The following is a 23,615-nucleotide window of genomic DNA, read 5'->3' as shown; positions in this document are numbered from 1 at the left end:
CTTGACCCCTTGCAGTAGCAGCAAGAGAATGAAGGACTGACTCCTGTTCTCTGTAGATATAAAATCAGACCTGACTCATGTAGGTTCATGACTGCCTATTGAGTTCTTGTTGGGAAAAGGACTCCGTGTTGGTAGCCAAGGACAGAGACTGGGGCTGCACTAAATTTCTGTCCAAACTTTAGTGGAGTCTTTTAGCCTTGGAGGGCTCACGGCTGTATGGAACTGGACAATGTGACATGTACTTGTGTGGTTTATCTGGAATGGATGCCCCTCATGGGCATCACCTTCCTGTGAACAATGCCACTTCCCACTGCTTCCTAGAGATACATCAGCTCATTTTGTTTAAGGATTTGTCTGTATCTATAACACTGAGCTGAGATGGGGATGCATGCCCAAGGTATTCTCAGAGTAGCTGGTACTGCCCCTGAAGGGACTGGAAACCTACTTTGGCTTGAGTCCATGTGCATATTACATGGCCCAAACAGACTCTGTAAGGACCTGAGTGCAACCCTATCCCGTCCTGGATTGTGACCCCGGCAGTATCTGCCACCAATATGTACCTCCAATTCCTCACCTCTGTTGTTGGACACTACAAGTGCCTTCATTATCTTCCTGCTAGGTGTTCAGCAGGGTAGTTTCTGGAGGGCTGTGTAGAAGGCTGGCATGTACTTCATAAGTGAGTGAAATCTAGTGATGCCACTAGAATCAGACATAAGCTGACCGGACAGAGACAATGCTTATGAGCTGTGACAGGGCGCCAGGGGACAGTGGCATCAGAAGGCTTATTAGGAAGGGACAATTCTTTCAGTGGCTGAGCAAAAAAATGTGGTCTGTGCCAACATCCCATTGTCAGCACCAGATCCAGCCTCAGCTTATTTCCTGGTGTGAACAAGTAGAAGGTATTCCCTTCTATTTGTCTATGTTTCTTCCAACAAATAATAGCTGCCCCAGTGTGATAAGAAGACAGAGCAGAGGAGAAATCAGACCAAGAAGCTAAAAAAAGCTTATACATTTTCACTATAAATGACATTAATTTAAAATCATAAATCAAAACTTCAAACAAAGAACTGAGACATTGAAGATACCTCTAAAATACAGCTTTTAAGGGGCTGGGGAAATGAGACTCCCCCAAGGGAGAAGGCCCCCATGAGAGAAGAAATCCCCAAGGGAAGAGAGAACTACTTCCTTAGCAAATGAGATCTGGGATACAAGGAAGGAGGTCCCACTACAAAGGTGAACTTTGTTTTGTTCTGGTAGTTGAGCCTAGTGTATAGAAAGCCTGAATAGAGATGAAGGGTTGGCCTTCTGTGAACAAGTAGGACCTTTGGCATTGGAATGGATCAGTGCTTTCAGGTCTGTGGGTCTGCACATTGCTGACTACAGAGTATGGCTTGTTATTCTCCACTCTTTACACCCTTGCTCCTCATTTACACACCTTTTCTCCAACTAATTCTGTTTCTGTATCAAAGTCCCAAATTAATGCACCAAGTTCTGCCATTCTGGAAAGGTACACGCACAGAGACAGAGGTTACCAGCTTTGAACAGGGGAGAGATGAACAGGCAGTATACGGGCCAGTTCTGGGGCAGTGACAATATTACACATGATATCCAAGTAGAAGGCACACATCATCACACATTCACCAAGGCCATGAGAGAGGAGGAAACCCTAGAGCGGATAATGGGTTTGGGGGAGGGAATGGTATGGTGATGTCAATTCTCCATGTGGGTCTCATATAGGTGTGAATTTAGAGGTGGGAAGCTGGGAAGGGTGGAAACAAAGATCATGAGGAACCACACTGTTTTCTGTTCAATTTTAGTATGAACTTGAAATTGCTCCAGCAACCAAAATCAAGGAACATTATTGTAGTCTTGGACCATTGCCATATCAGAAGAGGTAGAGTCTAGAGGTAGGAGGATCTCAGCTGGTTGTGGGTTGACAGTAGAGTCCCCTGAAGGACACATGTAGCTTCAAACCTCATAAGGACAATAAAGGAGGGAATAGTGCTTCCTAGTCAGAGTATTCCAGATTCTTTTAGATACTGGACATTTGGTGATGATCTAGAACTTGTTTGTAAAGATTTGTTCATTTGTTTTTTATGCGCAAGAGTATGCAGGTATGTTAGGGGCCACAAGGGTTTGTCCTACCCCTGGAAACCAGTTTTAAGCCATATGAGATAGATACTGGGAACTGCAGTCTTCTACAGAGGGTAGCAAGTGCCCTTAATTACTGAACCATCTTCCCAGCCCTGTGGAACTTGTTTGTAATATTTCCTAAGTGTCTTGAGTCACTTCATTCCACAAACCTAGTCCTTCTTACATCATCTGTCACTGTCACAAACTGGACATGCCATCTCAAAAGGACCAAAATAACTTTCTTCATGCAGGTAAGATGACTGGTGAGGCTAAATGTCAACCCTCAAGGGACACTGTTACCATGGTTACACAGTACCGAGAGTTATAGAGACTCAGTGAGGTGGGGCTGTTGTCACCTTTCACACAAGAGGGCATAGGTCTGATGAGCTGAAAACATGGTATAGGCTTGGAGATCAAAGATAAGGCTGTATACAAACTCCAGTTCCCAGAGATAGGGATCAAACTTAGGAAGAGCACAATAAACGCACGCCTACTGAATTATGAGGGAAGATTTTGTATGACTGATATCCTAAGACTCTTTGTGATTTTCATCTTTCCTATTATCTTCTTGATAATACAGTTTAAATTTTAAATGTAGAATCTAATTCACACATTAGCTAAAATGTATCCTAATTAGTTTTGAAAATTGGTGGAGAGAGGAGCATTTTGTTATCCCTACCCATAGCTTATGATGTTTCAACTGGGATTCTGGATGTCAGGTTCTCAATCACAGTGAGATCTTTATAAAAATCCTTGATCTGCCTTCTGAAGGCAACTATTGCTTCCAGGTGACCATTAAACATGGTTTGATATAATTTCAGCACATAGAGGCTATGTGGATCCTAGTAGAATGGAAGTAGATGGATGGGAAGCTTCCATCTTTTATCTCAGGGATCTGGATGACATCATGTCTTTACAAAGAGATGCCCAACCATGTTGGAGTGTGGCCAAGTTCCTTGGGCTTCTGATGTCTCTGTCCTTATCTTTGTGTGTGCCTCCTCATCTTCCCTGGTAGAGTTTATAAGAGAGACAGGTGACATGATTAATTCAAATGAATCTGCCTCCTGCTGCAAGAATGTCTATTCCAGCACTGACTGCTTCCCTAGGTCCTAGGCAAGCCCTACTGCCTCTGTCTTTGCCATCTCTGCACAGAAAAGTCCACACTGAAACTCAAGAGGGATCTTACAAAAAGAAACACATCCAGGAAGCCTCGTCCAAAGTCCCACATGGCCTCCACACAGATGCTGGCATCAGTTTGACACCTCTGGAGACCTGTTCTGGGCTGCAGCAAGTATGCCAGGGCACACTCATGGCATCTGAGCTTGATCACTCAGCAGTACCTATGGAAGTTCTTGCACATCTGCTAGGCATGCCTTGGTCCCCTTGATCTACATTTGAATCTGCATCTGTATCTGTGTCATCAACTGCTACCACTGATTTCATCATCCCTCTGTAGTGCTCACTTGAACTTCCTTCCCTCTGATTTGTCCTTTGTCTTAGACTATCTGTCCTATACATTCCTAGATGATGTGGGGATACTATATGTCAGCCGCAGATTAGGCAGGCCATATTTTGTCTCACCCAATACTCAGGATTTGCTTAGGGGAAATCATATGTGCATACCCACGAAGAACATCTTTCCAGAGGATTGGCAGGGGTGAACACCTGCCAATATCCTTTATGCCCTCTACTCACCCACCAACTTGAAACCCTTCAAGGAAGAGATGGGATTTGGTGCCCAGTGCATGGTTACAAAGTGGGATCTGCAAAAGATGTAATATAGATACTGTACTTAGGTAGACACATATAGTTGTGTGTATGTGTGACTATGAGTGAGAAAATGGATGTAGGTGTAGATGCATGATACAAATGTAGAGATGGGTATAGATATCAATGTAGATAAGGGTGAATATGTTACAGAGATGGCTATAGACAAGGAATTGATGCAGAATTATATATGAGTGTAGATATGGATAAGTGTATAGATGTCAATGTCATAGACAGGGATGCCAATATGGATTTTGCATGTGTATAAATATAGCTGTTGGATGTCTATGTGGGTACATGTAGGTATGGGTAAAAGCAGGAATATGACAGTGGGTAGAGATGTAGATGCATATGTAGATATGGATGTTGTAGATAGACATCAATGCTGGTTTGACTGTGGCTATAGACAGGCGTATAGACCTAACATCTCCCACCCCTGGTCTATTTACCTAAGAACCCTGATCAGGTAGTCATCTCTTCACATCCAAACTAGATGGATTCTAGATACCTACATGTGCAGCTGCACAAGTCACTTGAATGAAATGATATGGCATTTGCTTGCAACCTACATATACCCTTCTTCATCCTTTAAATGCAGGTGACCTGTAATATCATGCAATTGCTCTGTAAAGAACTCATATGCTGTGTTGCTTGGGGTGAATCATATGTGCATACTCATGAAGAACATCTTTTCCAAGTATTTTAATCAATAATTAGCAATATCTAAGAATAAAGAAACGGTGTGTACAGAGGACTTGATTGGGACTGCTTCCCTTTGCACCAGAAGCTTCCAGCATTTTGTGGCTTGATTGTCCACATATGCAGTACTCTTCTCACATCTTCATCCACTATTGAAGTTGATCACAGTGTAGATTTGCCTGCCATTTGTTGGCGGAGAGACAAGCACCACCTTGTTTGACCTCTGCTGTTATTGCACAGGCTCCCTGCCTCTATGAAAGTATTTTCTGTCTAAGAAAATAAGATCCTAGTGCAATAGAACTGTGTCTGGCTTGATGACTTTTTCTTGAAGGATTTGTGTTGATGTTGTATGCATGGACACACATTGAGTTTGAGGGTGCATATGCCCTGAGAAAATGTTTTTGAAAGCCTGTTGTTTTTCCAACAAGGGGTCACAGGATGAAACAAAAACTCACAGAAATAATGAAAGCTTTAATAGAGTTCAGACAGCTTTATAACTAAGTGGAAGCTGTTTTTACAGCGACAACTGAGGCCCGGTTTGAAGTGTTTTGATATTATGTCCTAACATGGGGAAATCTGTCCATACAATGCTTTTGAAATGTGGAGTAAATCACCAGAGCTGCCTCTTTGTGACAATTCCTCTATTCACCATTTCATCTGAGCTGTGAACCAATAGCTCTGGATTCACCAACAGCCTGTGTCTGTGCTCCAGCTTCCCAGTAGGGAGCCACAGAATTTAAAACAAGGAAACAGAAACTGTATCTTTGGCAGGAGATGGGTTACAGTCCAAGAAATATGCAAATACCAGAAGTCCTGTGTCTGGAGAGATGAACTGAGGAATGGGAGGATTTTTATTTAAATGATGAAAAAACAGAGTCAAGCATGATTTATCTGAAACCACTTGCACTCTATGCAGAGCCTGTGAACTTTCAGGGTTGGCCACTGTAGAACTGGTGACCACTGTGAACTCTGTGACCTCTGGTAGAACTCATCAAGGGAATGAGGAAGTGTGTGCAAGCAAAAAGGCTTGAATTTTGACATGTCAAGTAAAGGTCAGAGAGCATGCAAATCAAGGATTTGAGAAGAGCTAAGTAAATAATGTCAGAATTGAGTTCTTCTCCCTGTCCAACTCCCCTGACCAGTTACTGTCTGATAAGGTCAATTTCTGTCTGTTGCTCTCAGGTGGTTCTTTTGATTGGACATCCACAGGTGACATTGATTTGAGAGAATGCCACATTGACATGGAAGCCTTAGAAGCAAAACAGACAAACTCCAAGAGGAAGTTTGCTAGTTCCCAGGATGTGAGGCCTCATGGCTACCATTTCCAGTGGCCAGAAAGGGGAAAGCTTCTGAAGCTTACAAGACAAAAAACTTTCAGTAGTGAGGGATGAATGATAACCCAGCTACAAGCATTCTGTTGTACTTTGGCAATGCCATTTGTCTAGCATGTTCTCACTGGACCTCTTGAATTCTAAAGACCAGTGTACGGGTGGAACAGATGAGGAGCCTGTCCCAGCACAAGTAAGTCTTGAAGGCTATGGGTCCTGAAGGAAGAACCCTCTCACTCTGCTCAGAAAAGCTACAGGAACAGGATTTGTGCCAACATCTAGAATGTAGATGGCAGAAAGGTACTTTAAAGGGGTAACCCATCAGAGAGTACCGACATCAGTGCTGACCCAGAAAAGATGGCATGGGCTCCTGGTGAGTTGTGGCAGGTGCTGAGAGGCACCCAGAGGTGAGAAGATGGCTTGCCATGTACAGATTAATCTTGAAAACTCAATAGGCAGCTAAAGGATTCAAGACCTGCACAGGAACCACACCGGGCTGTACCTGGGGCTTCAGGACTGTGAGGCACTGCTGTTGGGATTATTATAGGTGGATCCCATTGGCTTAGTCTGGAGGGTAGTTAGATTTTACTGAGGAACTGAGGAAAAGGAAAGAGAAGCTCCCAGAAGCTGGGTCAGCATAGACTCCCAGGAAGGCCCAAAATGGGAAACTACATGTAAAATTATAGGAAAGAGATGGGGCCAATAGAAGTGGGAACACTGTGGAAATGTCTAAAACCATAACTGCACCTGTGGATTATTATTTCATTTTAAAGTCTTCACGTTCATGAGACACTTTCATAAAATGACCCCACACTCTGAATGACCTCCAAGTGAGCTCTGCTCTTTGATATTTCAAAGAGTTGTTTGAGTTTTCTGTGTTTCATGAGGTCTTGGCATCTGGAGTAGCTGGGGCAGAGGGTGTAGCCTGTGCATACAAGGGAGCCTGGGCTTAGGAGGCATTAAACAGACAATGATGAAAATGCCTGACCCAACTGAAATCTACAGACACCACTTTGGAAGAAGCTCAAAGTACAACTGGGTTCCAGGAGGTTGGGAAGGTTCTCAGAAAAACAATATGTGTAATTGGGGTTGGTGGGGAGAAAGTGGACAAGCACTGGGAAGACACAACTAAGTGGAAGAAGGATGATATGAGAGAAAAGGAGAAGCAGATGGGATTATAGCAAACTCAGACAAAATGCTGGATGTTTTCTCAGAGGAGTACAAAGATATAGACAGAGAGTATTTGATGACTACATCAAGTTGCCTGTGATGTGAATGTATTAGTCTGTCTATCTATCTATCTATCTATCTATCTATCTATCTATCTATCTATCAATCATCCATCTATGTCATTTATCAATCATCTGTCTATCTTTTCATCTATATCTATCTATCTAATCTTTTATGTATCTCCTATCTATTTTCTTTCTGTCTGTCTATCTACCCACCTACCTAAACTATCTATTATCTACATCTATGTACCTATCATCTATTTATCTATCTACCTACCATCTACCTATCTATCTGTTATCTTCATCATCATCATTGTCATCTATCTACATACTACTTGTCTATCTACCTATCTGTTTATAAACTATCAATCATTTATTTAGCTCTTATCCTTTACTCACTCTTATATTTGAAACTCACCCTCAAGATCTCCAGCGTTGATGGGATGACACACACCAAACAACACATTGTTGGCAGAGTGTAGAAGGGAAAACTGTTTTTAATAGACAAGAAGTGAGCCAGGACCAGAAAAATATAGGATGGTAAAGGGAGTAAACTAGGCCTCTGAGTAAAAAAAGCCATTTGAGATTGTATACTTGTCCCTATCTATATCTGTATCTATCTATATCATCTATGTCTATGTCTGTGTCTATGTCTGTCTGTCTGTGTCTGCATCTATGTCTGTGTCCGTGTCCATGTCCGTCTCTGTCTCCATCTCTATTTCTATATCTATATTGATATCTCATCTACATCTCTATCTATCTATCTATCTATCTATCTATCTATCTATCTATCTATCTATCTAGTGATATCGTGCGTGTGTGTGTGTGTGTGTGTGTGTGTATGTGTGTGTGTGAGCGCGCGTGTGCTCAAGTGTGTGTTCAAGTGCAGGTAATGACATGTAGAGGAGAGCAACAGGCTGCTCTTTGTGGATATGACTGGGGTTGGCCAATGACAGGGGACATGGGAGAAGAGCCGAGGCTTTTGAAGGTCACTATTCTATGGGCCATTTGAGGTGTAGTAAAAATGTGCAGATTTGCTCTGTGGGCTGAGAGATACTGTAACCTGTAGGGACTTCATAGCAGCATGAAGATGTGACTTGTCTATGGTTCGGGAGAAGGGGAGGAGCTGAAGTAGAGACATGATCAAAATATACTGTATAACAATTTTAATGAAAACATATGTTAAAAAAAGGACAATAATAGCAAGAGAGCAGCAGCAGCAACAACAACAACAACAATAAAGATTCTGTCCCATCTGAACTAAGACCAAATGCTGCACTTGAGCCTCCTATGCTTGCACAGGGGCTTCTTTCAGGACAACCAGGTTGGAAGCCTCTTCAGGGCTGCTCTTCCTGTGAAAAGACTTCAGGATGGGGGCAAGTGGGATAGTAAAGGCACGAAGTCAGGGGATGGGGTTGGGTGAGGGGAGGTTTCCTCTCATGTGTCTTTGGCCTTGCCCGTTCGTTTCTTTCCATTTTCTTTCTGTCCCTCTCTCCCGCTCTCCTTCCCTTGGCATACATGTCTCACTACAGTTTTTCTTTTACACATACACTGATTTCTTGTGGGTTTTCAAAGGGTGTCCATCCCCCCTAAGCTGCTCTTAATAATTAACAAACAAGAAACAGAACTTGACGCATGTTGAAAGGTTCTTACTGAGTGTTTGAACTCCCCAGGAGAGACAGCTGTGCAGTGTAGGCCACAGGATGGAACAGTCCTCAGGGTGGACCTTAGCTTCCAGTGGCCTTTGCTCTGCAGCTAGCAAGTTCCTCTCCTGTGGATCATGTGTCCTCTGTAGGCAGCAACATGAGAACACTATCCATGATAGATGGAAGCTCAGAGTGGCCAAAAAACAGGCAAGGAAGGGAACAGGCCAGGGCAGGAGTCAAAAACAATTTCCTGTGCCCAAATTAGGATTATGAAAGTAAGCAAAACGGAGAAGAACCAAGTTAATTAGGCAACGTTTGAAGGACGGCTTAGCTTTCCTTCCATGCCCAATGGCTGGGATGTCATTTCACACTGAGCCATCCTGGCTGATGGTTACATGGTGACTTCTTGCAAAATGCTGAGGCATGGAGGAAGTTCCAAACCCATCTGTAGGATACTGCAGGCTGGAGCTGCCTGAAGTGTGCCTGGCAATGCTAATTATGGATGGAGCCACTTGGAGGAAGATATTCACTGAAGCAAAAATCTGTGTTCCCACGCGGGGTAATTTCCCTGTAACTCTCTTTATTTTTTATTTGCTGATGTGAAGGGACTTTTGATGAATACTTATGGGGCACTTCAGGCTTGAGTAGGGTTAATCTCTTTAGTTCAGGTGAGTTCATTTTAGCCGTGATTCACTCCATTGGCTATCTGTAATGATTATTAACAAGCTTAAAGACCTCTGGGAGATAGCGGATAAAAATGAAGCACCAAGGAGAGAGGCCATCATTATGCTAATAAGGTCGGGAGAATAATTACCAAGCACAGTTTCCATAGGAATTCTGGGGACTGGAATTGGTCACTGGGTTAGGAAATCTCTCTGTGGCTTTATAGCCTAGTGAGTAAATTCCACACACATGTACAAGTCACATATATACATGTGTGTTCACACACACACACACAAAGTCACACACACACACACTCATCATCTCTCCTAAAGCAGAGTGATACAGAATATTAAATGTATATTTATGTACCTTGGTTTTCATTGCACTTAAGTAAGTCCATAGCAAGATGAAAGAATGAGTAGAGAAATAATTTCTGGTTTTCATGCATCAGTGATACAATAGCCTTAAGTATGGATTCTGTTAAAATATTTTAGTGTCTTCTTCACATATATCACATGCGCTCCAGATGCCTGTCCTTTGAATATTTCTGGGATGTTTCAGCCTGCACAGCCAACCCTTCTTTGCTTTTCAGGTGAGACCTCTCACTATCTTTTTCTTTCCTTCACGTGCAAATACCTTGTGTGTTCTGGGTGTTAATGGCTCACTGCATAGCTTCCTAGGACCTCTCTCTCTGCACTTGGTGGAAGTTTCCTGAGAATAGAGATCATACTTCCTTGGCACACCCCAACATAATGCCTTGCATAGAGATTCTTTCTATAAAGGCAACTTTTTTAATGCATGAAACGAGGGCCAGAGACACTCAGTTCATTGTGTCTAAATTTCCTACACTATGTCCACACCTATTTTCAGATTCCGCCAGCTTCCCCTGCACAGAATCTCAGAGGTTCCCAAGGGAGAGCGTGGTGCTTTGCCAGATACATAACCCCTTTCTTGTGTAATATAGCAAGACTGAAGAAGGCTCCTGCTTCACTAAAGGATTAGATGGATTTTAACACTTGAGACCTCAAGGAAGTGGAAGCTACCTCATGGTGTAGGAACTCCTCAGTGAACACAAGCTCATTACTGGTGATACTGTCACCAGTTACTCCTAGACTAATGCAGGGGAATACTACCAAAGAGCCAAGGGAGTGGACCAGGGTCATGACAGACCCACATCTTCTGGCCTTTAGACATACCTTGGAGCCATGGCCCACTTGGTGCCATTTATTTCAGCCAAGTGCCAGTAGAGATGACAGTGGGGCATGCTGAGTTGGCAGAGCAGGCTGTGGTGACATGAGAAATCTATTCTAAGTGGTGATGGCAGTCTGGGCATTGACAGCCAAGTATTTACCTCTGATCTTAACCCAGCAATGATGCCTAACATCCCGGAAGACCAAAACAAGGAAGGTGTCACTTTTTCAGTTAAGCTGTTTATGTCACATTGGTAACACTTTGAAAGCTTAGGTTTGGGTGACTTGAACAACCCAGTGTCATTGTTATCTGTCCCTCAAAAGCCCAGTGAAGGCAACAAGCTCAGACACTTGTCCGGTTGGTTTTGTAACTTAGTTGTAACCTGTCCATGAACAGCTAATGGACATCATCAGTGGGCCACGTATTTCACTCACTGCTTAGTAAACGTAGTCATTGCAATTATTTATTCAGGAACCAGTGTCCAGATTCACCCACTGATATTCTTAGGAGCTCTGTGCAAGGATTGGATCTATGGTCTCACCATATACCAGGCCAGAAAAATGCATATGCTTGATGATCACTGCTGATGCTTAACACAATGTGTGAGTGCGAGTATGCACTAGTGCTAACAGTAGCTTCTCCCAAGTTCACTACACTTAACACAGATTGAGTCCACCAAGACCAAAATTTAAATACCTGCTTGTTTTTCATGAACTAGTGTGTGTGTGTGTGTGTGTGTGTGTGTGTGTGTGTGTGTGTACGCAACTATTTCTTTGGAGTGTATATCACATGATATGAAGGCCAGATTTTTATGTCAGGTGTTTTCTTCAATCATTCTCTACCTTGTATATTGAACTTTCATTTGACTTCTAAGCTCACTAATACAGCTAGTTTAGCTAGCCAGCTTGTCTGGGGGTCTCCATCCCTAGCTTCAGAATACTGGCCAGAGACTTGTGGTCCAATCCCCATGCTGGTGCAGCAGGTCATTACTTGCTGAGCCATCTCCCCAGACTACAATATTTAGGAGACATTCAATCTTCAAAAACTTTGTCTAAATACTCCCATTTGAAAATCAGATACCCTGAATTAAAGGCTCTTGAATTGCCTTCTCAAGTGAGTTTTTATTGGAGCCATTGCTCAGGTATACATACTTTTGGCTTCACTTTCATCTGCCGGCATAACTATGTTTGTGTTGTCTTTGTTCTGTACCTTTTGACAGGAGCATCCAGCAGGGAATACAGTCTTTATAGGTGCAGACTTGAGGGTTTTGTTTTGGAATTATTCTCTACTGCTCTAGACTTAACTGAGGACTAAGAACCAAAAGTCCTTCCTGATGGCTACAGTGGAGAGGTTGAGGCAAGCAAGAAAGATTCCAACCTCTTGTCTCTCCTTGTCCATGTCTGAGCAGTAAGCATTGGTGCATGGTTCTCCCTGAGTGCCCCTGAGTCTTCCTGACTGAGTGGCTCCTGGCTTTATCTGTCTGTTTCTGACATCTCCCAAGGCAGCCCACCCTCCCCAACAGCTGATGCCAAAGCTCATGGTGACCCTATTCCTTCACAGGGAGTTGCAGGGAAACTGAACAAGACAAAGTGGTTTGCAAATGCACGCCTTGTAGACTATTGGTTCTGTCTCCCATCTGGCGACCATTGCAGGGAGATCAAAGGATCCAATGTCAGCTTGCACATCCTTGCCACTCATTCCTGGGGGTGGGGAGAGTGTCCTGAGCTAATGGTATGCAGAGAACAAAGATGGCCATGTCTTAGATCTGGGAACACTCTTTCAGCCAGGCTGCAGAGAACTGAAGCATGGCAGCAGGATGCTGGCCATGCCTGTACCCCTCAAGACCCCTGAAATACTAGTCTCATCAGATGTTCTTCTTTTGTGCTCAGTCTCCCAAGACTACCCCCTATTTTTATTTAGTCCACAATGCCCTAGGTGGTACCCTTACCCTGTACTGCTCTTGTTTGTTTTCTGATGCTATGATAACCCCATTTGAACAAAAGTAACTTGAGGTTTATTTGGTTTCTAGGTTATAGGCTATCATGGTGGGAAACCACGTTAGAAAATAGAGACAGGAATCTGAAGGCAGGATCGGAAGTGGAGAACATGGAGAAACACTGCTTGTTGACATATTCTTCATGAATTGCTCAATCTGCTTTCTTATACTAACCAGGACTACCTGACTAGGCAGGTCCCTGCCTACAGAATGTGAACCCTTCCATAAGTCATTAAGGAAGAAAGTATCCACGAATATGCCCACACACCAGTCTGATGGAGGTGATTTCTCAATTGAAGATTGTCTCAAGAGATTCCGATGTGTCACATTGACAAAAACTAACCAACACACTTCTTTTCTCCCAGGTTTTGCTTTGCCAGCCTTAGATGTGTCAACCAGCCATGGGAGGCTATCCAGGTAGTCTTCCCTCTTAATGTGCATAGGTCACAAGTCCATGAAGGTTGGAACTCATGAGAGTTCAAATGACTATGAAGCACATTTCAGTCTTGCAAGCAGAACCCTGTATACACAGTAGTAGTTACTTGTTTCCAATGTATCTTCTTCCAAGAAGATACTTGTTTCCAATGTAACTTTGCATTGTATTAACTAAGGAATTGTTTGAAAATGTTTCCATACAAGGCCTGCCACACAGACAGCAATATACATACAGGCATGCATGCACACCCTAATGAACATCCATGAGCCCAGCTCTAACTCATCCACCATTTTTACAAGTGTGCTCCAAGAAGGTGGTAGCTGCTCAAGAGGAAGAAGGTATCAGACGGTCTGTAACCCTTAAGTCTTAGCTGCCAAGGCAATGCCAGCACAGCAGTCCACTTTGCCAGTTAGGTGTTGGGGAAAGGCCACATCCTGAGATTCTGTAGCATGGGAAGCTCTGTAAGTCACATATTTAGAAAAGAAGTCACCAATTCCCACCCAGCTAGTACTGGTTTATGTGTTCTTCAGGTTGTTCAGGCATGAGTCCTGTCAGGATGCACAGGCATTAAATGACTTTCTTTGCTTGTTTGCGGGTGGGTGAGTGGGCATGTGATTGTTTCTCTTGTGTGTATGTGAACAGATTGATGAGTACTGGATGTGCATGTATGCAGGAATAGAAGCTCAAAACTGGTGTGAGACTTATTCTCCATTACTCTCCAACTTATTCACTGAGGCTGGGTATCTCAAGCTTCAGCATTTGTGGATGAGACTAGTTCAGCTAGCAAGCTTGCTGCAGGCTTCCACACACCTAAATTTTACCTAGGTGTAGAAGATCAATTTCAGTCCATGGAACTGTTCAGCAAGTGCTTCACACACTGTGCTATCTTTTTAGCCCCTAATAATGGCTTTCAGTGATAAATGGAAACCCATTCTTCACATACTGAATAGAAAAGAGTCCAGAGTCAATTAAAGGGAATTTTATCCTATATTCTGTGTCTGGCCACATTTAAAAACAAGTGTGTTTTACCTGCTATAGGGAATGCTTGGGATGCTCAGGATAGATACTGATCTTGTTAACCAATTGTAAGGGGCCATGAAACATGCACTCCCATGGGTGATCATATCTGCCCACACTCACACTTACAACCACTGGCCAGGGGTGCAGCCATGGAATATGTCTGTGAAGGGCAGCTGGGAAGCCTGGGAGGCTGCCATTCTAGGATAAAAGCCCTGAATTATAATATCACATTCAATTATCCGAGGGCTTTTCTCTCCAGATGGTGTTCATGTGTCAGATGCAGAAAACAAGCTTTGTTCTGGCTCTGCAGTTGGATCAAGGGTTTGCTGGAGACAGAACAGAGTTATGGGCACAGAGCACTGTGGAAGTCTTTTGACCTCTACTACTAACACTGGATGGGAGACACAGACAAAGATGACCAGAGCCAGGCAAGGAGGGATTCCCATCCTTGGTACAGGATGTATTTGTGGATTAAGTGAAGGTGTGAGAGTCCTGAGCTTTCTAAGTTCAGGGTTGCTCCACAGATCCAACACTGGTCCACACATTTGAAGGATAGATAATAGCAGTCCTGTGAGGAGCTGGCAACTGTGTTGGGAAGGGCAGTAGACCTGAGCCCTTTCCTGGTCCCTACCTAGTTTTTCTTATAACTCTCAGATGTTGTCTAGAAATGTAACTTTCAGGACCCTTTTAACCTCTATCTGAAGGGCAAAGATAGCTTTGAAGGTGGGCAGACTAGACAAACTACTCTTTCCCAGGTGTCTTGGACCTACAAATAAAACTCACTGTCCCTTGTTTTCTAGTGTCAAAAAAAAGTAGCCTCTTGTTAAACAATCACTCATTATTATACTATTGATAACGATAAAGCTAAAACAGAGGGTTTTCTTATGAAAAGGGGGAGAGCAAAGCAGAGAATCTTCCTCCATAGGCTTCAAAGAAATGTCAAGTGAGACTGACAGAGCTTGGTGAACTGCCAGGGGGATAAAGGAAAGAAACAAACTGAAAAGGTTTCAAAAACCACATTTCTGACAGGTTCTGCAACACATGAGGCTCATGGGATTGAAAAGCAATAACAAGCCAGACCTGGACCATTGACGCCAAGGCTGCAAACATTTTGCTGACGGCTGACTTTTGCCTCCATGATCACTGTAATAATGACATCACTTGCTCTCCATGATGTCTGGCCTACTGCTAGTCTAAGCCTCTTTTTGGGCAAAGTGTTAACCTTTCATGGGACATGTCAGGGCTACATATGACTCAGTGATCTTTGTCCTTTCAAGATGCTCTGTCCAATCTCTTCTACCAGCCTCTTGTCATATCTGAAGGATAAAATCCTTCCTTAGACAGTTGGAAGGATAGAAGGGGACAGAGGAGACAGGACGAACACTTTCAAAGTCCCTGTTCTCACCAACATGGACACTCCAGAAGTGTGGCCCAAATTTCTGCCCTGCTGTCCTCTAAGCCCCTAAAATACAAGTTAACCACTGAGCACTCCCATGTTTTGTATTTGTTATGGTTATTGTTTATTTGTTGTTTGTTTTGAGGCAAGGTTTTCTGTAACCCAGGCTAAAGGTCAAAATTTGGTATGTAGCTGAGGATGTCCTCGAACATTTGTCCTTCTGATTCTATCTCCTGAGTATTGGGGTCATAGGCATGCACCCCGACATTTAGTTTATGAGGGTCTCAGGGTCAACCTCCAGGGTTTGTGCATGTACAGCAAACACTCTACCAACTTAATTATGGCCCCAGCCCAGACTCCCATATTTATTCTGATGTTTAAACTGGCAACCATAATTAAAAAGCTACTAACAGTGTAATTAAGATTAACATCTTAAAACAAAATTGTCACATCTTTCTTTTGACTAGTAGGTCAAATTCTCACTTCCCAAATTCTCCGGTAACCTGGAATTTCAAAGATGACAAAGAACTGAGATGGGTCTCCTCCATGCAAAGCCATATATAAGCTATTCAAATAATATGGTCAGGACACTGACCAAGTTTATATACATTGATGTCTATTTATCAAGGCAAAGACCATGTCTTCTTTAACTGCTAGAGACTGTGCTTATGTAAGCCTTTTTTCTGGACTGTGGAATATTCTAGGTTGGAACTGGCTTGTCAGTTCCCAGAGTTTACAGAGCTTTCCCTTGTTCCTGTATTAATTTGGGATAAGAATAAAGGCAATCTCCTTTTGCAATTTGGTCATGTTGTCCCACTAGATAGCAACTCTTAGCAACCCACACACTTCTGAAGAGCTAAGGGGAAACCCAAATTATCACACATCAATGGCCAACTCTATCACACAGTCAGAGAATGAGGCAAATGGAGCAGCTTGAATTGTGCCACCAAACTCAGCTTCCACTCCACTGAGGAAGCAAACAAACAAGAAAAGTGAAACACCAAATGTTCCACACATTCTTAGACACAGTCCCTGGGCAGCTAGGGCTACAAACTAGCTTTAGGTTATACATTGTGATCCCTTCTAGAACAATGAAACAACACTGTTTGGGGTATTCAGCCTGTGATCCATGGATCCTGTTACTTTGGGCCTGTACATCAAGGTGGGATATATGGGAGAATACAACTTCTCACATAACTGCCTATAAGCAGGAGAGACCATGTATAGGCTGGTATTCTGGTAGCATCTTCAGGAGCATTCTGCTGGGCTCAACCTTCCCACCAGGTCCCTATTCATATATATTCTACCATCCTGAGGACCAAAGCCTTCAATGCAGGGATCTTTGTGCCCACTCCAGATCCAAGCCCCAGACCCAGCACCTAGAAGAACCACTTTCTGCCTCTTCCCTCTCCCTTTCTGCTCTGTTGTTCTCCCTTTCCCTTCCCTCCCCTTCTCTCTCTTTACCCCTCTCTCTTTCCTCCCCTTCTCTCTCCTTCTCCCTCTCTTGCCCTTACCTCCCCTTTTCATTCTTTATCCCTCTCTTTCCTTCTCTCCTTCTCTCTCCTCTTTCCTCTTCTCTCCCTTCCTGTCTTCCTCCCTCTCTTTCTCTCCCCTCCCCCTCTCCTCCCTTCCTGTACTCTTTCCTCTTTCTCTCCCTTCCTCTTCCTTCCCCTTCCTTTCTCTCTTCTCGCCTTCCTCCTCTCCCTTCTCCTCCCCCTTACCTGTCTTCCTTTCTTGCTATCTTCTCATCACTCACACCCTCTTTCCTTCCCCTCTCGTCTCTCCTCTATCTATCTTCTCCCCTCCCCTCCTCTCTCCTTCCATCTCCTCTCCATCACTTTCTTCCCCTCCTGTTCTGTTCCTTCCACTATTTCCTTCCTCCTAAATCCCTCATCTCCCCCTCCAATCCCCTTCTCCCTCTCCTCTATTCTCCCTCACTCTTCTTGCCTCTCCTCTTCCCCTCCCCTCTACTTCATTTCCTCTTCCTCTCTTTGTTGGGAGTAGCCACCAGGTCTTGCAACCCTGCAGGAGTTTATGTAAATGTTTGTTCGTTTCCCATTTATACAATTATAAACTTCATTCCAGTTAAGAATCAGTCAATGTCATTAATCAATGAAATGAAGCTACATCGTTCAGCAGCTGTACTTAGAAAAGTCAGAAAAGCTTAGAGCCTTTCAGTGCTCCTGAGTGTCCTGCTTTTGTACTCTTTCACACAAAGCTCTCTGCTGTCTGTTTCTGATGGGAAAGCTTGTAGACACAGCTTCAGAACATATGACGAATCATGATGTTTTGGGTGTAGACATTACTTGAAGGCCTGGGAAAGCCTTCTGGTCAGCCAACATGTAATTTATGTGCAGCATTTGCCCCGAAATGGAAAGGCAACAACTTTCTCCCCTTGGGCTCAACTTGGCCAGTGCTTAGCCTGGCTGCTGAAAAAATTTTGACTGGAAATGAAGGCAGGAGTCTCGGATCTCATCACACAGCCCAGAAGCCTTGCTGAGTGTTTGTGTGGGCTGGCAACGTTTTGCTTAGAGGTGGACAGGAGCTGCAGAGCCGGGGCTGAGCAGCATGCCTTACAGAGTGTTCTGCAGGAGGTGTAAATGAGGCTCAAGTGTTAACGTGGATCCTGGTACAGGGCGCTATTTTAAACAATTACAGATGGTGGAGGGCTGGCTGTAATTGACAGCAGTGTCGGCCCAGAAAGGAACTTGACAGGCATCCGTGCGATGATTAATTACAGCGGGCTGTCTCCACATTCCAGCTTCCTCTTGTGCAGCTCACAGCTCACGTAGAATCTGTGGCTCTTATTACAGCACACAGAACAGGAAATGGCTTTCCAGGGTCCTGTGGAGGACTCCTCATGTCAGAGAAAGGGGCTCCAGCCAGTCTCCCTCTGTTGACTGTCAGTGTAGAACTCGTTGGCCAAAGAACAAGAACGGAAGTGAACATGAGGGGTGTCGCCTCCCTTCTTTCCTTACTGGGAGGCAATGGTCACTTACTAAGTGAGGCCACCAGGCATCTGGCAGACTTGCTTTGCTTCTGCTGGAGAAAGGGGATGGCTTTGAGGTGTAATGTACAGATCCTTCCTGTGCTTTGTCTTTTACTTGAGCTGGACTGAATGGGGTGTCAAGGGACCTACACCATTATGCTACCAAGATGGTGCTTCAATGGCCTGTGCAGCCTGGAGCTGGGCACTTCCAACAGGCTGATGGAGGATAGGATGCTGTTCCAGGAGACCCAGGAAGCTGGCCATATCTGGGGTTATCTTGTAACCCAATACCTGAGGGACTTTTAAGAGGAACTGGGTATCGTTGGAGAATTGGTGAGGTGACTGATAAGACATCCAGAGCAGTTGGGTGGAGTGGGTCAATGCACCCCAATGTAGGCACCCTGGATCTATGCACCCCCAGTCTATGCACTCCCAGTTTAAGCACCCCCAGTGTATACACATCCAGTGTATACATTCCCAGTCTATGTACTCCCAATTTATGCAGCCCCAGTCTATGCACCCCTAGTCTATGCACCCCCAGTCTATGCACCCCCAGATTATGCACCCCCAGTGAATACACTTCAGTGTATGCATTCCCAGCCTATGTATCCTCAGTGTAGTCTCAGCTGAGACCATAAAGAAATGAGAGTGGCCAGAAAGTCCACCTGCATACTCTAGAAAGGTGAAGATCCTATAAAACAGCCATGTCACCCACCAGGGCCAGCAGAAGCAGCATGGGACAAGGTGTGGACCAAATGTGAAGGTTGGATAAGTGAAGGGGAAGTGCTTGTGTTAACCCTGACAAAGGAAAGCAAATCAAGGCAGAGATTGCCCAGGAAGGTCTCTTGGGGGAGGGGTAGTAACTGATGTATTGATGGTCACTGTGCCTAGAGGTACTGCCAGAGCCCCTGGCTATTCAGAGGCTCCTGCAGCCTCATAGGGCTTCAGCCTTACTTCTACCAGGATGCTGTCTTGGAAACTTCTACCCAGCACTTCATACAATTTTTTTTCTCTTGGTTCTTAGAACTAAGGATTGTTGCTACAAGATTTGTAATATTACCTTCTGCTTGAGTAAGCTCCCCTTTAGGGGCTGGGATGCTCTTGGGAATGGGACATGTTTTCTATGTGAGCAGCTCTGGGTCTGAGGACCTGTAGCTCACATGCAAATAAAGCCACCTGTGCCTTGGCCTCCTGGAGAAGGAGCCGAATCACTGTGGGCCCATTCCCACTTCAGTGCTATGTTCCCATTTAAATGCTACTGCTTTGTAGAGAGCTAATTGTGTCTGGCTAAGTCTGAAGATGGACAAGCACAAAGCTTGCCTCTCATTCCTGTTTAGGATTTGTGTCTGGTTCTTCCCCTGGACCAGTGCAGGCCCCAGGGTCCATGATTTTACAGCTGCTTTACACTGTTTACTGTCCTTGTTTTTTTCTAAGTCCCCTTTTGGAGTTCTTCTGACCATGGTATAATAACATGACTATTCTAAGGACCATCACCTTTTTCAATATCTGTAAACTGCAATGGCTGGTTTGCTAGTCCCATTGACAAGCAGGCATGGTGGGCCCTGGTCCTTGCTTCTTAGTGTTACAGTGTAAAAGTAAAATGCACACCTCTATAAAGTCAGATGCTAGAATGTGCCCAAATGATGTGAATGGCAGGGCCCAGCAAGAGAGGGATGGGCTTCTTCTTAAGGCACTGGGCCAAGTTCCAACTTTTTCTGTTAAACCACTACATCTATAAAACACAGCATCTCTAGAAAATACCTTCTGTAGTGCGATGAGCCGAGCTTGATTACCAGATTGCTTGCAGAGGTTTTCAACCTAGAGACAAACCGACAGAAGGCTCAGAGGCTACCCTGACATGGAGCTCAGGTTAGCCCAGGTTGTTTGGTCCTGTACTCATCACTGCCCCTGGCATGTTGTAGAAGCCACACAGATACCAATCTGAAATCCTCTGTGGAGGCACAATGAGTTGGAAAGCCAATCAGGCAACAAAGTTCATCGCCCAATTTTTATGAACTAGACAGCCATCTTATCAATGGAGGCAGACAGGTAGGTGAAGAAAGCGAGGCAGGATCATCCTAACAGCCCAGACTAAGAAAGCAAGCAGAATTCAGCCTCTCCTTCAGGAAAATACAAACTAGACCCTCTCCACTTACCAGAAGCCTGGCCCAGATTGCTGTGGGAATATGAGGGCAGGAAATGGGGGTCAAGGTCTGACTGTCAAGTGTGTCTGTTCTGTCCAGGAGCTCAGCTCGAAGGCCCCTAGGAGACTCACCTGAGACCTACCAGCTCTCTTGCACAGGCTGGTGGGTCCCATGTGATGGGTTTGCCTCACTGGCAGCTTGGAATACTAATGCAACATGACACCCACATGCAGGGCACGGCAGGATCCAGAGAGCTTGTCTAGACAGCATGGACTCAGGGGAGTCTGCCCTCCTATGGCTTGGAGGAAACACTCTGCCATGAAGGAAGTCTTTTTTTTATCACATTCTAATGTCCAATTCTCCGTGGCTCTTTGGTTCGAAGCAGTGAGCATCCTGTCTCCCTTCCTTGACAATTAGTCTCCAGAATTTGACACCCACATCCCCGGAGCTTCCTAGGCCAAGCTAACACTTGGAAACCAGATGTACAGTGGACCATCTGACTTCAGGATTAGCCTTGGGCGCTGCAGCTTGGGCACCCACAGCCGCCCCTGACTTCCACCTCTTAAACAAGCTCAGATGCCTCACGAGGCTACAGCTGGGTAACTCAGCCTTTGACAAGAAGCACTAGGAAGAAAACAGGCCTCTTAGTGACCTGCCTTTTGCTGGCTCCACTTGCAAGATGATAGCGTGTGGACCAAGTCACATGGCTGTACACTTGTAGTTTTTAATTGTGTGTTTATTTTGCTTCTCGGTGCTGAGGTTGAACCCAGGGGTTCTCTGCCACACAGCGGTGGCATGAGCTTACTATTATTAAGCAAGACCAATAAAGGCACTCATGTCCATGGGTGGCAGGCCCTCACCTCTTGCATGACTGCCTCCTGACCCATCCCAGCTGGCAATCATAGCATGCTGGGAGACCACATGTGCTGTTAGCTCACGGACAGGTGAGGGAAGCAAAACAGAGAGGCTGGTGTTGACGGGATGATGGGAATGCCCCTTGCACCATAATCAGGGTAAAGGAGGAATATCAGCCCATCTCCCGCACCTCATCATTTGTCTCTGAATTGAGGCTCTTTCTCCCACAGAACTGGGGGTTCACATTGTGCTCCTTGATTCAGATGTGGCCACTATGTATATATAGGAAGCTGCTCTATGGAACTGATTTTTTTCAGACAAGATTTACTGGAAGTAAAGAAATATCATTCTTTATATGAACTGGGAATGTTTTGTTGGCTCAACTCATTTAACAAAGTAGAGGGGAAGACGATGGATTTGCGAATCATGAATTTAGCACCCTCAGTAAATAGATCCAAATAAGAAAGAACAGACAAGGAAAAACAAGTGATCAGGCAGTGGTGGTGCACACCTTTTAATCCCAGCACTTGGGAGGTAGAGGCCAGCAGATCTTTGAGTTTGAGGCCAGCCTGGTCTACACAGAGAGCTCCAGAACAGCCATCACTACACAGAAAAACACTGTCTCAAAAGACCAAACCAAACCAAACCAAACCAAACCAAACCAAACCAACCAAACAACAACAACAACAAAATCACAGTCTACAGAGATGCAGTAACTCACCAAAGCACATGAAGATACTTGACGGCAGCTTTTCAGGAGACAGAATGACTCTTTCAAGGAGGATACTTTCTATTCAAGGTGTGAGGAAAGGTCTATGAAACGTCCTTCTCTGTCCTGGAGACCAGTGGGAGAAGGCACTGTTTTTTCAGGTAAGAAAATATGTATTTAGTTGTGGATTCGAGTTTCGCTCCACCACTGAGGTTCTAGGCACAGCCACTGGGGAGGTGAAATGTGGGGGAACTCTCTAGGCTGTGTTTGCCCTGTACTGCTGCCATCGCCATTGTGTGCTGGACTTTAGAGAAGCACTAAGACACTGCTCAGGGTGTGGAAAAAAACAGTCTAAGATGTGGAGGGTCTGAAGCTGGGGTTCCCTGACTCCTGGGAATCCAGTTACCACTGGGATGCTGCATAAAGGAGTTGGGAATGAAGGATTGGGGGTCCACTGGCCAGAGAGGCTGGGACTGGAGACTTTCAAACTTCTGGACATCCAGGTGCAGCTGAGTCCAGGGAGTGAGGAGTTGGTAGCACAGTCAGGGGCCCTCAGACTGAGGACAGTGACTAGCCCAGGCTGGGGCCAGGGGAATGGGAGTTCCTGCTTAGCTCATTGGTGTCTGGGAGCACAGAGAGGCCTTCTGCAAGAGACATAGGCTCCCAGCAGCTTTCTAGGTGAAGGTCTTTTCCAATGACAGTCCATGTTTATCCATTCTGTTTACTGTGGAGAATGGATGCATACCAGCTTCTCGGGGTGGACCAGAGATTAAATACCTTTTGCCAGAAGGAATGTCTGGGAAGGGACACTTATTGGGTAAATCCTCAGGGCCTCTAGGTACCTCATTAGCATGGAGAACTCTGTTTTTGGCTATGTGACCACAGGTGGTCACAAATTCTTATGTGGGTCCTTATGTGGGAACTGTGGCACATGTTCCAGACCAGGAGTCTAGTAGGGAGCAGGGAGGGGCCTACTGTCTCAGGTGGGTACCCAAGTGCTGGGGTCTTAGACCCACTCAACCAAAGTTTCTTGGCAAGGTCCACTCTCCTATGTTTAGTTAATATTCTCAGTACTAAGACCAGATGCCTGACAAAATGCTCAGGGGAGGGGAAGAGCATCTTTTGATCCACAGTTCAGAGGGCCATGCATAGATTACAGCCAGGAGTGGCTTGGTCCATTGCATCCTCCAGGATGCAGGCAGAAAGAAATGATAACCCTCAGATATTTGTCTCCAGTTTTTATTTTATTCATTTTCATCCAGCCTCAGACCTCAGCCCAGTGGATGGAGCCACCTACATTCTGAGTAGGTCTTCCTCAGTTAAGCGTTTTCTGAAAAGTCTCCCTCTTCACTCACACACACACACACACACACACACACACACACACACACACTGAGGTATACAACCTTAC

The 23,615-nt window shown here is 44.7% G+C and overlaps 1 long non-coding RNA gene across 1 annotated transcript in view; it reads right to left on the bottom strand.

Moving 5' to 3' along the window:
• Positions 1-23,615, bottom strand: part of LOC116083617 — a 59,136-nt gene that overhangs the window by 21,370 nt on the left and 14,151 nt on the right. Inside the window, exon 3 of the long non-coding RNA XR_004115803.1 lies at positions 20,258-20,314. This is a non-coding gene — a long non-coding RNA (uncharacterized LOC116083617). The remainder of the gene's footprint in view (positions 1-20,257; positions 20,315-23,615) is intronic.

Source organism: Mastomys coucha, unplaced genomic scaffold (genome assembly GCF_008632895.1).
Source record: "Mastomys coucha isolate ucsf_1 unplaced genomic scaffold, UCSF_Mcou_1 pScaffold8, whole genome shotgun sequence".
In the NCBI taxonomy this organism is placed as follows: domain Eukaryota; kingdom Metazoa; phylum Chordata; class Mammalia; order Rodentia; family Muridae; genus Mastomys; species Mastomys coucha.
Note: the sequence above shows the minus strand (reverse complement) of the source record. Positions and strands in the feature narration are given on the sequence as shown.